This window comes from Carassius auratus, chromosome 14 (genome assembly GCF_003368295.1).
Source record: "Carassius auratus strain Wakin chromosome 14, ASM336829v1, whole genome shotgun sequence".
Classification (NCBI taxonomy): Eukaryota; Metazoa; Chordata; class Actinopteri; order Cypriniformes; family Cyprinidae; genus Carassius; species Carassius auratus.
The window spans coordinates 31,582,588-31,595,649 of record NC_039256.1 but is presented as its reverse complement, the minus strand read 5'-3'; positions in this window follow the sequence as shown (position 1 = coordinate 31,595,649).

Here is a 13,062-nt window from a genome sequence, read left to right as displayed (position 1 = left end):
TCGGTGCGGGGGAAACCTAGGGTTTATTGCCTAATCAATTGATCCTCCTCCCAGATAAGCGTCGGTAACCACAGTCACCGTGTATGAGTGTTGCCCTCGAGGAGAAACAGACTTTAATGCACCGTGGCGTGTTTTAGTGTTATTCAACATGCTTTCAGAAAAGATTATGGATGATTGTTTTGGATCGCCTACAGAGAGCTCGGTGTGTGTGAATGTAGGTGAATGAGTCAACTGTGTGTGTGTAAAGTTGCTTGCTATCTAACGCCTACATGGACAGCATCTTAACCAAGTGACACCTCATAAGAGATTGATTAGAAGAGCTCTACATGCAAACCGTGCTCCTCCAAGAAGGTCTGGAAAGCCGAAATATACAGTAAAAACAGTGATATTGTGAAAAATGTCAATTTAATTGCTATGCATGTTTTTAAAATCTCATTTATTCCTGTGATCAAATCTGAATTTCAGCATCATTACTCCAGTTTTCAGTGTCACATGATGCTTTAGAAATACTTTTAAGATGCTGCTATGCTGCTCAAGAAACATTTAATCAAATATGAACAAAAAAATAAAGTTTTGCTGCTTAATATTTTTGTTGAAACCATGATACAAATTTTTTTAATGCATTTGCACTTGATTTCAATACAGTCTGATGTTTGCATCTTGCTAAACTAACAGCTTGACTCTCTAATAATCCCCCAAAATACATTGCATACAAAAAAATAGCTAATTTGGGGTATCTCTTTAGGTATCAAATAAAGTATATTTATAATCAATGCATTTCTCAACTTGAGCTAGTTTCTAAAGCCTTTTGTGCTCAGCTTCTCTTTGAAGATACATATGCAGTGAGATCTTTGGGTTCAAAGCTGTGTGCACGCCATAATACTGTCACAAAACACAGCCACAGTTCCCAATCAAGACCAATATGATGTTAGGATCAGGTCAATAGCCAGGGGTTTGGTCTGAAACTCGTCCTCGATTCTCAGAAGAAACCCCGGTCCACATGTGCTGGAGTGTGTGAGGGGAACAGGTGATGGTTTAAAGCTGTGCCAGAGAATGTGAAGGACACACTCAGTTCGATGAGCACAGAGACATGTGTCTGTGAACGTATGAGTGAGCGAGCGACCGAGAGGTAAATAAAAAGCTTTTAGTGTCAGAGATTACAGTATCTGATCTGTCTCTACAAACACATCCGTCCAGGACTATTTTTGGAGGCTTTTAAAAGTCCAAGAATCCTCAACGTAAACTAATGAACTCTAACCGTTCCTTAAAATCGGGATGAGCTTGAGATGTTCTCCTCTCTCTTTCATTGGTCTCTGTTGTTTTTCCGTGACCCTAACACGAGCTGTCAGGTGAAGAACGGCTTTATACTGGAGATAAATTAGTGCCAGCAGCTCATTTAAGATCAAATCAGAAGACCTGGAGTATATATATATATAAAAGCGTATGTTTCCGGTTCGCTGTGTCCTCATTCACCTTCATTGTGTGCAACATTGTAACACCAGCGTTCCGCGGAATTCCATTTACTGGGGAAATTCCGTTTTCCCCTTTCTTCATTATTCCCCGAGATTATTAAGAGGCTTCGTTGTTTGCGAACAGATGAAACGCGGCCCTCTCAAACGCCAAACTCGGGTTAGAATTGACAGAGGAACGTCTTGCCTCACGCTTCCATTGTGTCCGCTCTTTGAATCCGGTGAAGTGTGAGGAGTTTGTTTGCGTTCCATTCGTTTGGGAACAGTCAAGGTGGAAACATGTTGAAAAGATGAAAAGTCAGCGGAGCCTCCTTTAAACGCTTGAGCAATGCTGTTTAGAATCACACACCTGTTTTGGAAGCAAAGGGAGCCACACACACACACACACACACACACATATAAACACACAGCCCTACATAAAGTTTGGGGAAGCAATTGGGGTGTAATTACAGACATGTGTGGACTCTGAAGGTAAGAAGTGACTCTGACATGCAAGCGTGACCTTTACGGATGCAGATTTAAGAGTTAAAGAGTTGAAGGCTACTGACAGACTGTGTATATATACATCCCACTGCTAACTTATGTTAGAGAATACCCCTGTCAGCTTCAATAGACAAAATAAACACAACTTTGTTGACAGAACATTGTTTTTAGACAAAGAGACTGATCAAGCACAAACCAATGCACATCTTCAGCCTTTCAGTGAATAATGTGTTTCATTTTTTGTATGTTTTTAACAAGGAATACAAACTAAATAAATATGCTATTAATTAATTTAATTGTTTTTACACTTATTTACATTGCCATTTATTTGAGTGTACAATACATTTTATCAGTCGTCATTAAATAAAAAAATGTATTTTACTTAAGCCAATGTTTCTCATTTTCATTTACTTTAACTTGATGTACTAAAAAATAAAAACTATGTGCACATAAAAAAAAAAATAATACTAATAAAGATAACACCAAAAAAATATTTAAGCTTTATCAAAATTAAAAACAAAAACAAAAAAAAAAAATATATATATATATATATATATATATATATATATATATATATATATATATATATATATATATATATATATATATATATATATATATATATATATATATATAAACAAAAACATTTAAAATATTAATAAAAACTACTATGGGATTTTAATGATTTTTAAATAATGCTGTCACATAAAGATTATTAAACATTTAAGGTTTTAATAAACTTAAAATAATAAGCGAGTAGGCCTACATTTAAAAAATAAATAAATATTTAAATAATTAATAAAATAAAAATTACCTCAATACAATATAGTAAACCTTAATAGTGAGTCATATTTTACCTGTTATTTTAAATATGTCATTATCTTAAAATCCACAGTAAACTGTGTAAAGTTATCATAAGATCATAAATGATCACAATACGACCAAACGCCAGCGCGGATGAGAAAACGAATGTTTTTTGACGAAAGGACTGTTATCTTGTCAAAGTTTATTGCTGATCTGCTCTAAACAGACTCTTTACAGCAGCGGCGCTGGAGCTGGATCTCACAGAGCTTTCTGTCATGAGCAATCACACAATCAGCCGAAAACACAGCTGTTTACAAGTCCACAGCAGGCTTCGTTCAGTCTGACGTTTAGAGAAGGGAAATTGGTCTCCTTTGGCTCAGTTTAACCGAGCAATAGAGGATGTGTGAAGAGTTTATGAGAGCTAACTGTGTGAATGACAACACTATTGTTCTTTATCCTCAGGACGAGTGAGGGAGCGGATCTTAATAACACCATTTTAGACATTTAAGACACCTTTTGTTGTTTTACAGTTTAACCCTATCCTACACTGTTCCCCTCGCGTTCTCTCCTCTTCCACCATCATCCATCATCCGTGTCGCTGGAGGTCACAAGCCATCCATCAGCCTCCACCTTACACACCGCTCCGGTCTTAAACCTGCCGATCTGAATCAGTCCAAGATATAATGATGACTGTGTGTGCGGCTGTTAATGTGATGTGAGAGGGTGTTTCCATCACTGCTTCGTCCTCGGATGGAAACGGACGACTGCTACAAACACAAACAAAACAAAGCCCACAAAAGAAGAAGAAAGGAGGAGGAGAAAACTCAAAATGACATGGCAACATAACATCTGAAGATTTTCAAAATCTTAAATGATAAAATGTAACATTTTATCTGAAATAAAATTAAATATAAAAAATGTTTAACTTATTTTAAATGTAGTTTAACTTGATTTGCTAACAAAATTTTTTTTAACTGAAATAGAATATCATTAAAAACTGTAAACACATTTAAAAAAAATTAAATGACAAAAACAAAAAAGTAACACTATTTGAAATTTTAAAATTTTTAAATGTTACATTTTAACTGAAATTAAATTAAATATTACATTTTAAAATTTATTTTACATTTCTGTTTTTGTTTCGTTTACCTTGGTTTACTAAAATAGCTAAAACTGAAATAAAATATCATTTAAAACAATTAACACATTAAAAGAGTTAATAATGACTAAACCTTAAAAAAGTAACGCTTTATTTAACTGAAATAAAATCAAATATGATTTTTTTCTTATTTTACAATGTTTCTCTGTTTTCGTCATTTAACTTGATTTACTAAAATAGCTAAAACTTAAATAAAATATCATATACACATTAAAAATATATTTAAACAACAGAATTACCAAAACCTCAATTAAAAATGGAAACAAAATATAAAAATGTTTGATCCAACCACAAATCAAATGTTTAGCTTTCTGATGTAAAAACTAAAATTTCTATTTTTTTATTTAATGATGCATTTAGAATTTTGAGTTTTCTAAATTCTAAACATCTGTTTCTGCAAGTAATTTGTCAATTCCTTGGCAACTGAAATCAGTTTGTTGTAAAAAAAAATAAATAAATAAAAATGTACTTAGAAAATGCTAGTAAATGTAAAGAAATAGCAAGTTACACTGAATTGAATGACTGAAGTAGAATTACATAAAGCTTTGAGGACATGGAATATCCAAACTCCAAAATAGTGCATTCAGTATAATCGCTCAAAGAAACAAGGCTCTCAATGACAATACTTGCAAATGAAATCAAGCCAATTCTCAAATAGTCAAAATACACAACAAATTCCTAGTGCTTATAAAGATGAAGTGTTCTGGTGCCACCATGTGGATATGAATAGCAGCTGTTTGAGCTGTTCGCTGTGGCCCCGGGGCCCTCACTGATCCTCTGAGGAAATCATCATAAACTCCTGCGTCTCTGCCTTGGAAGTGCAGTTGATCTTTTTACTGAAGTTTTACAATGAAACTCAAGCTCAGCCAAACTCCAAACGTTGCCTGGGGACGAAAATTAAAACCACATGAGAGAGAGAAAGAGAGAGAGAGAGAGAGAGAGAGAGAGAGAGAGAGATGTCTGTTTATATGTTCATACTGATTGCAGTCTGGTCATCATTAAGAACAGAGAAATTGAGGAATGATAATAAGGTCTAATTTGGGAGGAATTTAAATCTCATCAAAGCATCTGAGGCCGTTTTTTAGGTGATCTGCTATTGTCCGGCTGTATTTGTAAATCATAACATGCATAAAGGGTGTGGAGTCATTCCAGCAAAATGTGAAATTAAATGTAATCTGATGAAGGAAGATGCTCATTTGTGATGTATTTCCTTTTAGCGGCAGACCAAACATGTGACGTTTATAAAGCACCAGTGTCTTTGTTGGAAAATTCATGTCAGCTTCTTCACATTTGCAGGTCTGTAATGTATCTAATGTGATTTGGTTTGCTTTAACTGTTTTCAGCACTTCAGATTTGCACCAGTTGTGACTGAGTCTGTGTGCTTTACACTGGAATCACATGCATCAACCTTCATTTAGTGCTGAAAACACTGCTTATCGGTACTATTTCAGATTTAAACATTTATAGTGTCCTTCAATAATGACTCTTTCAATCAGAAAGTGTCAATATATGCTACACATTTTACATTTGAAATACTGTCCTAGAGTCACCTACATATACAGTAAAAATATTAAGTTACACTGGACATAAATGTTACTGTAAAAAAATACTTGTTTTTTTATAACAATTTATGGGGAAAAAAAGAGGCCTATATTATTACAATATTGTACAATATTGTACAAAGCAAATGCTATATTTAAAAATAATAATATTAATCGCCTTAGAGACATGTAATAGTTTAACGGTAAGTTACCGTACTGTATACAAAAACATTAGTACATTATTAAAAACATTCCTAATTAAATTGCACAATGCATGTAATTTTACTGTAAAAATTGTGTTTCTGGGAAATAAAATTTATGTGTAATTTATGGTAAAAATGTAAAAATAATAACCATATCCAAAACAATAAATGCACAGTAAAATATTGTTAAGTTGTTTTACAAAGCAGAATTTTTATTCATTTTTTAAGGCTGTTATATTAACATTATACCTGGCAATGAAATATATGCAGTTATGAACAGTGAATATACACATATAGGCTGTAATTTGTGACTGTATTTTTATGCTACATTTTGTTTCGTGGTAAATGAAGATTTTTTTTTTTTTTTGCATAATTGTTTTCCCCCATTGTTTACTCATTAAATGAAACCTATCAGCGCACCACAATAGCAGAAGTCTATAATAAAGTTGTGCATGATTCATGACTCATGGCTCAGAGGACCTCCTGAGATAAGCTTGTGGCTTGCTGAACAATACTTAATGAGTGTAAGGTCATAATTTTTTGCACACAGTGTGCCAAATGTAATTTTTTAACTCTAGACAGATGTTCTGCTGATCTCTGGAGTCTTTAACACACGCTTCACTCTCAGTGATTCGATGACATCACACCATTCACCCCTATCAGAAACCACAGGTGCGTCTGGACAATCTGTTTATCATATTAAACAAGAACCGTAAACCTCTGTGTCTAGACAGAAGAGCTCAGGCATAGCGTAGTGTTTAGCAGCGAGAAAAAGTATGTGAACCCCCTGGGAATGGTTAGTTTTCTGCATTAATTGGCAATAAAATTCTGATCTTAATCAATGTCACAAGTATAGACAAACACAATGTGCTTAAGCTAACAAAACACAAACTGTTATAATCTTTATTGAAACCTGATTGCTGTGAGAGTGAGATTTCTGAGCCTGCCGTTCTTCAGAAAAATCCCTCGTCTTTGGTTTTCCAGCATGTTCTGCATATTTGAACCATTTACAGCAGCAACCGCATCATTTTCAGGTCATCTTTTCACACTGAGAACAATGGATGGACTCACGCAATGTATTCCTGCAATGCAATTGTCTTCTGGGAAACATCTTATGTAGCTTATGAATGGCAGTACTAAATAAAAATATGTTATTGCTGAAGAACAGCAGACAGATGAACTGCTGAGGACTCAACAAACATCATGAGCATCTTGAACAAACATCACAAAAACATCCAGATGATGACAACAAGGTGAAGTTCCCTTTTTCCACAACACTGTTAATGTTTAATCTGATGGTTTCAATGAAACCCAATGTGTTTGTCTGTTCTCCTGACTTTGATTAAGATCAGATGACATTTTATGACCAATTAATTCAGAAAACTAACTATTCCAATGGGTTCACATACTCTTTATTTATTTATTTTTTTGCCACTGTTTCCTCTATTAAAGGGGCAAGCGGTATTTTAAGTATGCACTTTACAATAAGGTTACATTAGTTTACATTAACAATGAAAAATACATCTAAAGCATTTGTTAATGTTCATTCCAACATTTAGTCATTAACCAAAACATTATTAAAATTGTGGACCTGAGCTAACAACAAAATTCATCTGTTTGTGTTGATCCCTTTGCTCTTTTTGCATCACTCTGTAGATACAATCAAATACAACAGGGTCATTTACAGGGTCCATTACAGAGTGGTAAGAATGACTTCAGAAAGATGGCAGCATCATAATGTTATTTTTACACAGAGATTGGTAGGTCTACTAGTAAAATCTTTTGACTTTAGCTATCTTTGTCGTAGTATATGCCAATGGTGACCATTCAAAAATGGGGAAAGAGCACGTTTTAAAGATTTTTCTCCAAGTTTGCAGGCCTGTAACTCAAGAAGTATTAAATATATCTTAATACCCTTTTAGATATTGGCTCTTCACAAACTGTCCTTTTGACATCTTCATTTTTAAGGCTCTATATGTTTCAGGTCCAGAGATATTGTAATTTCAATATGGCTCCAGGAGTAAACAGCTAAATTGTACAGGTCTTTGGTGGTCTTAAAACCAAACGTGGATCCAAAAGATTCAAAAATGAAAAGATTATTTAGAACTAAAATCCAAAACCTTATTGCAATATCTTTAGTACTTCTTGAGTTTTGGGAAAGGAATATTTATGGCACTCAGACAGGTATGTTCAGTGCAGTTGTTTTGACAGAAGTTTTGCGAAGTGACCCACATTTGGTTTTTGACCACCAAAGACGTCTGCAATATAACAATTTACTTTTGGAGCCATATTGAAATTCCAATATCTCTGGACCTGAACCATATGGAGCCTTAAAAATTAAGATGTCAAAGGAAAAGTTTGTTAAAACCCAACATATCAAAGGGTATTAAGATATCTGTAATTCTTCTTTAGTTACAGGTCTGCGAACTTTGAAGAAAAGGCTTGAAAAGTGCTCTTTCCCCATTTTTGAATGGTCACCATTGGCACGTAATACAAAAGAGATTGCTAAAATCAACTGATTTTACTAATAGATCTACCAATCTCTGTCTAAAAGAAACATCATGATCCTGACATCTTTCTGAAGTCATTTTTAGCCCCTTGTAATTTGGCTCTGAATCTCAGGTGAAAATGGCCACTTTGACCACCTCTTCACAAAATGACGGATTACTCATTAAATATTAATCCACAACATTTAATATTTTGGCTTTCATGACTATACAAATGTATCTTTCTTCAGAAAAACTGGGGACCTGATTTGACACAGAATGACCCAATAATATTTTATCATAACACGGGATTATAATGCCAAAATAATGCAATGTTCCCCATTTCTGCTATACATCCACTGATTTGCAGTAGAAATGACATTTCTGACCTTTTGTAGAAAAAAATGGTCTTTCAGCTTCAAAATGTTAAATTGAATGTGTTAATTGCCATTTCTTTGTAATTCTTGTTTAAATCTGCAAGCACTTTCTGAGTGAAAATTGCTTCAAAGTACATTTTTAGCATACTGACTGTACAGAAATTCTCCTGGCATCTGTTTAATAACAAAGTAATAGGCCTAATGCATCCCACTTTTGTCATGCATCCACTGATTTGCAGCAGAAATGTTGCCCAGTTTACAGAAAGCTTAAGAAATGAACGACACACAAGCTCCAGATGCTCAGATTCAGCTGTGAAGCATCAGCAGCATCTTCACTTATAGCTGTTCTTCATCAGCGCCAAGTCCGTTTCTCATCCCACGAAGTCTTGCATGTTTCCCTGTCTGGATTCTGTTTATAACTTTGAGTTCATGATCCTAATCTGTATCTTTGACTTCTCTCTTTGAACGCCCCTCGTATGTTTGGATTATTGGATTACATCAGCACTGAATTTGGAGCTGATTTATTGATTACTGAAACTGGAGTGCAGATTTAGCTTTGAAGCTGTAATTGTTCACAGGACGATAATCAAGTGTCACTGACACTGAAGGCAACTCTCTGAATCTGTAATCTATTCTGAATGGATTTTTCAATACTGTTAGGATGGGTTTTTTTTGTTTGTTTTTTGCAAAAAACAACATGCAGTTCTCTATGTAACACGCACAAATCTAACAGGAATTGATATTATGGAAAAGTTGTTTGCTTTTGAGATGTCTTTGTGATATTTTGAATGCAGTGCTTCATCTAGCAAGAGATGAGAGTCATTTTTCATTATGTGTGTTTGCAACTCTTTGACTCTTTTTTTTAAGTGCTGTTAGAGCATATTAAAGATGTGAAAAAATGATGTAATGCATAAAAAATACAAATACATTTACTGTATGTTGCAATCCATCTCCTTTTCTGCATCACTGATCAGTTTAATCTAAGCAATAGTTGACCCAGACATAAAACATTTAATAAAAACGTCCTCACCATCAGGTAATCTAAGAGTGGGATGAGTTGTTTCTTGTTGTTTCTTCATCAGATTTGGTGTAGCATTGCATCAGTGTCTCACCAATGGATGTGAATGGGTGCCGTCAGAACGAGAGACAAAACAGCTGATAAAAACATCACAGTAATCCACAGCACTCCAGTCCATCAGTTCACATCTGGAGAAGACCAAAGCTGTGTTTATAAGAAACAAATCCATCTTTAAGACATTATTAACTCAAATATGAGTTCATGAACCATAATAAAGTGTTCTGGTCTGAATCAGGAGAGAAATCTGCACAGATCAAGCACCATTTAAACAGCCCTAAACATATATGTGGCTGTATTTTGATCTGAGAGACAACAGGAGATGCACTTTTTCACTGGAGGAAGTGTTATTATGGATCATAGACTCATATTTTAGCCAGAGATGGAAAGGTTTCAAACAGTGGCACATTAAAAATGGCAACATATTTTATTTAAATATAATGCAAATAAATACAAAACTTAATTCTTGAAAAAATCTACACAGTAATTTTACACAATCTAAACATGTTAATAAAAACAAATTACTATTAGTACTCTTATCAAATTCAATCAGGCAATCATACATTTCACAATTTAATATTTATATATGAATGTCAAGAATTCAGAAGTGTATACATTTATAATGCTTACACTACACTACACAGAAATAATATACAATTAAATTATGCTTATTTTAAATGTATTGTGCAGGCTAAAAATATGATAAGCTTTTAATAATCTTTCAGTGCGCAAAACCATGATAATATGAAACGCTTCAAAACTGAGCTCACAAAGTGATTTTAAGCATTCATAGTCAAATCCATGTTGAAGTGTTCAATGGATTTTTGTTGCAGTGTGTCTTTACAGTAAAACGAAAAAAGATGCAAAAACAAAATCCTCGAGTCGACACGTTGAACCAGATGAGTTGGGCTTTTTGCTCCACGACTGAAGGAGAATATACCTTGGGAGAAAGTATGGGCCTTGCCTCATAGATATCTGCTTAACAACAAAGTAAAATAAATAACATTTAAGTTAATTCACAAATGTTTCCCAACTAAAGTTAGACATTGACATGAGTTGCTGTTTTTGTCATTCTGAAGAAGAAGGCTTCATTCATTTATTTTGGCAATGCTCCTAATTTTGGTCAGACTTTTTGGCATTTATTCAGTGTTATTTTGTAAGTGACTTCTCTTTTTGTTTTCATTTGGATTGTTTGACCATTCAAAAGAGAATACTGGAAAATATTACATAATTTATGTTTCCTGTTAGCTAAACTTCACATTTATCAACAAAGGTTTACTGGCTATAAACCTCTTTTTTCTTTATTCAAATTGGACTTAGACAAGTATGTGGAAACTATACCACATCCTGACTTGAGAGCGGGTTTACGAATCATTTGAGTCAGATTGCTACTTCAGAGCGGGTTCGCGAATCATTTGAATCATTTGAGTCAGAGCGGGTTTGGAATCATTTGAGTCATTTGAGTCAGAGCGGGTAAGATCGCGACTTCAGAGCGGGTCCGCGAATCATTTGAGTCATTTGCGTCATTTGAGTCAGATCACGACTTCATAGCGGGTTCGGAATCATTTGCGTCATTTGAGTCAGATCGCGACTTCAGAGCGGGTCCGCGAATCATTTGAGTCATTTGAGTCAGATCGCTACTTCAGAGCGGGTCCGAGAATCATTTGAGTCATTTGCGTCATTTGAGTCAGATCGCTACTTCAGAGCGTGTCCGCGAATCATTTGAGTCATTTGCGTCATTTGAGTCAGATTGCTACTTCAGAGCGGGTCCGCGAATCATTTGAGTCAGATCGCGACTTCAGAGCGGGTCCGCGAATCATTTGAGTCATTTGAGTCAGATCGCTACTTCAGAGCGGGTCCGAGAATCATTTGAGTCATTTGCGTCATTTGAGTCAGATCGCTACTTCAGAGCGTGTCCGCGAATCATTTGAGTCATTTGCGTCATTTGAGTCAGATTGCTACTTCAGAGCGGGTCCGCGAATCATTTGAGTCATTTGCGTCATTTGAGTCAGATCGCGACTTCAGAGCGGGTTCGCGAATCATTTGAGTCAGATCGCGACTTCAGAGCGGGTCCGCGAATCATTTGAGTCATTTGCGTCATTTGAGTCAGATCGCTACTTCAGAGCGGGTCCGCGAATCATTTGAGTCATTTGCGTCATTTGAGTCGGATCGCTACTTCAGAGCGGGTTCGCGAATCATTTGAGTCATTTGCGTCATTTGAGTCGGATCGCTACTTCAGAGCGGGTTCGCGAATCATTTGAGTCATTTGAGTCAATCTTTCAGAAACCATGATAATATGAAACGCTTCAAAACTGAGCTCACAAAGTGATTTTAAAACTTTACGGCTTTTAAAACGTGTGTGATCTAACAGGCACAAGCGAGTCTTTTAAAAAAAGCAACAAACATAAAATGCAAATACACAAAATAAAAGTCATTTTATTCAAACCCACAGCCTTTTTATCTACAGATCAAGCATTATAATGTGAGTAGCCTATATAATATTGGAGAGAGTTTTACCGTGCATCCTGCTGTAAATGGACGAGGTGCGCGCTATTTGAATACTGAATGGAGAATGATTGACAGCTGCAGAGGAGGGAAAACAAGGTTTTAAACTTTAATTTAATGATGTAAATAGTCTTCTGTCCATAACATTAAGCTACGGAATTGCTTCAGAAACTGATGTGAAATGATGTTTGCATCCCTGAATATGATGAAGTCACTGATCTATATTATATTAGAGATATTATTAGCCCTATAGATATCATTATATTATAGATCAGTGGATTAAGTTCCTAAATTTTTGGGTGCACTACACTAATTTACCCGTGTAGAACGTTGCGTCACATTAGTTCCGCTTTTGGCGCTCGCGTGTAAAATCATATTACTTTTTTTTTCAGCACAGGGGTGGCCCTAGGCCTCCGTGTAGAACCGCCACTGGTTTCGATCAACTAATGACCATCCAGATCTTGATCAACACACTGAAGAAGAAGTTGTTATTGTGCACCACCAGCAGAGGACAGCCTTACCTCATTAATGACCTCTAGTTTCACACTGTTCATTATCCAGGATTATTACAGCCTCTCTCTAAATAAAGAAAACTTTGTAAAGTTTATTCCCCTGATTCTGATAATAAATCCAACCTGTAAATACATATCATACTATAATAACTATATTGTTATCAATATTGTTCTTATACTGATCAAATGATATTTTTTATCATGTAACCCTAAATCTACCCTTGTAGATTTAGTTACACTGTTACACTTTCAGATCATTTAGTTTTTCCAATATATATATACCCTGTTTGCAATATATAAATACCCTTTTAGTTTTTGCAATATATATATATATATATATATATATATATATATATATATATATATATATATATATATATATATATATATATATATATATATATATATATATATACACACAAATATATACTGTTTTTGTTTTGTTTTC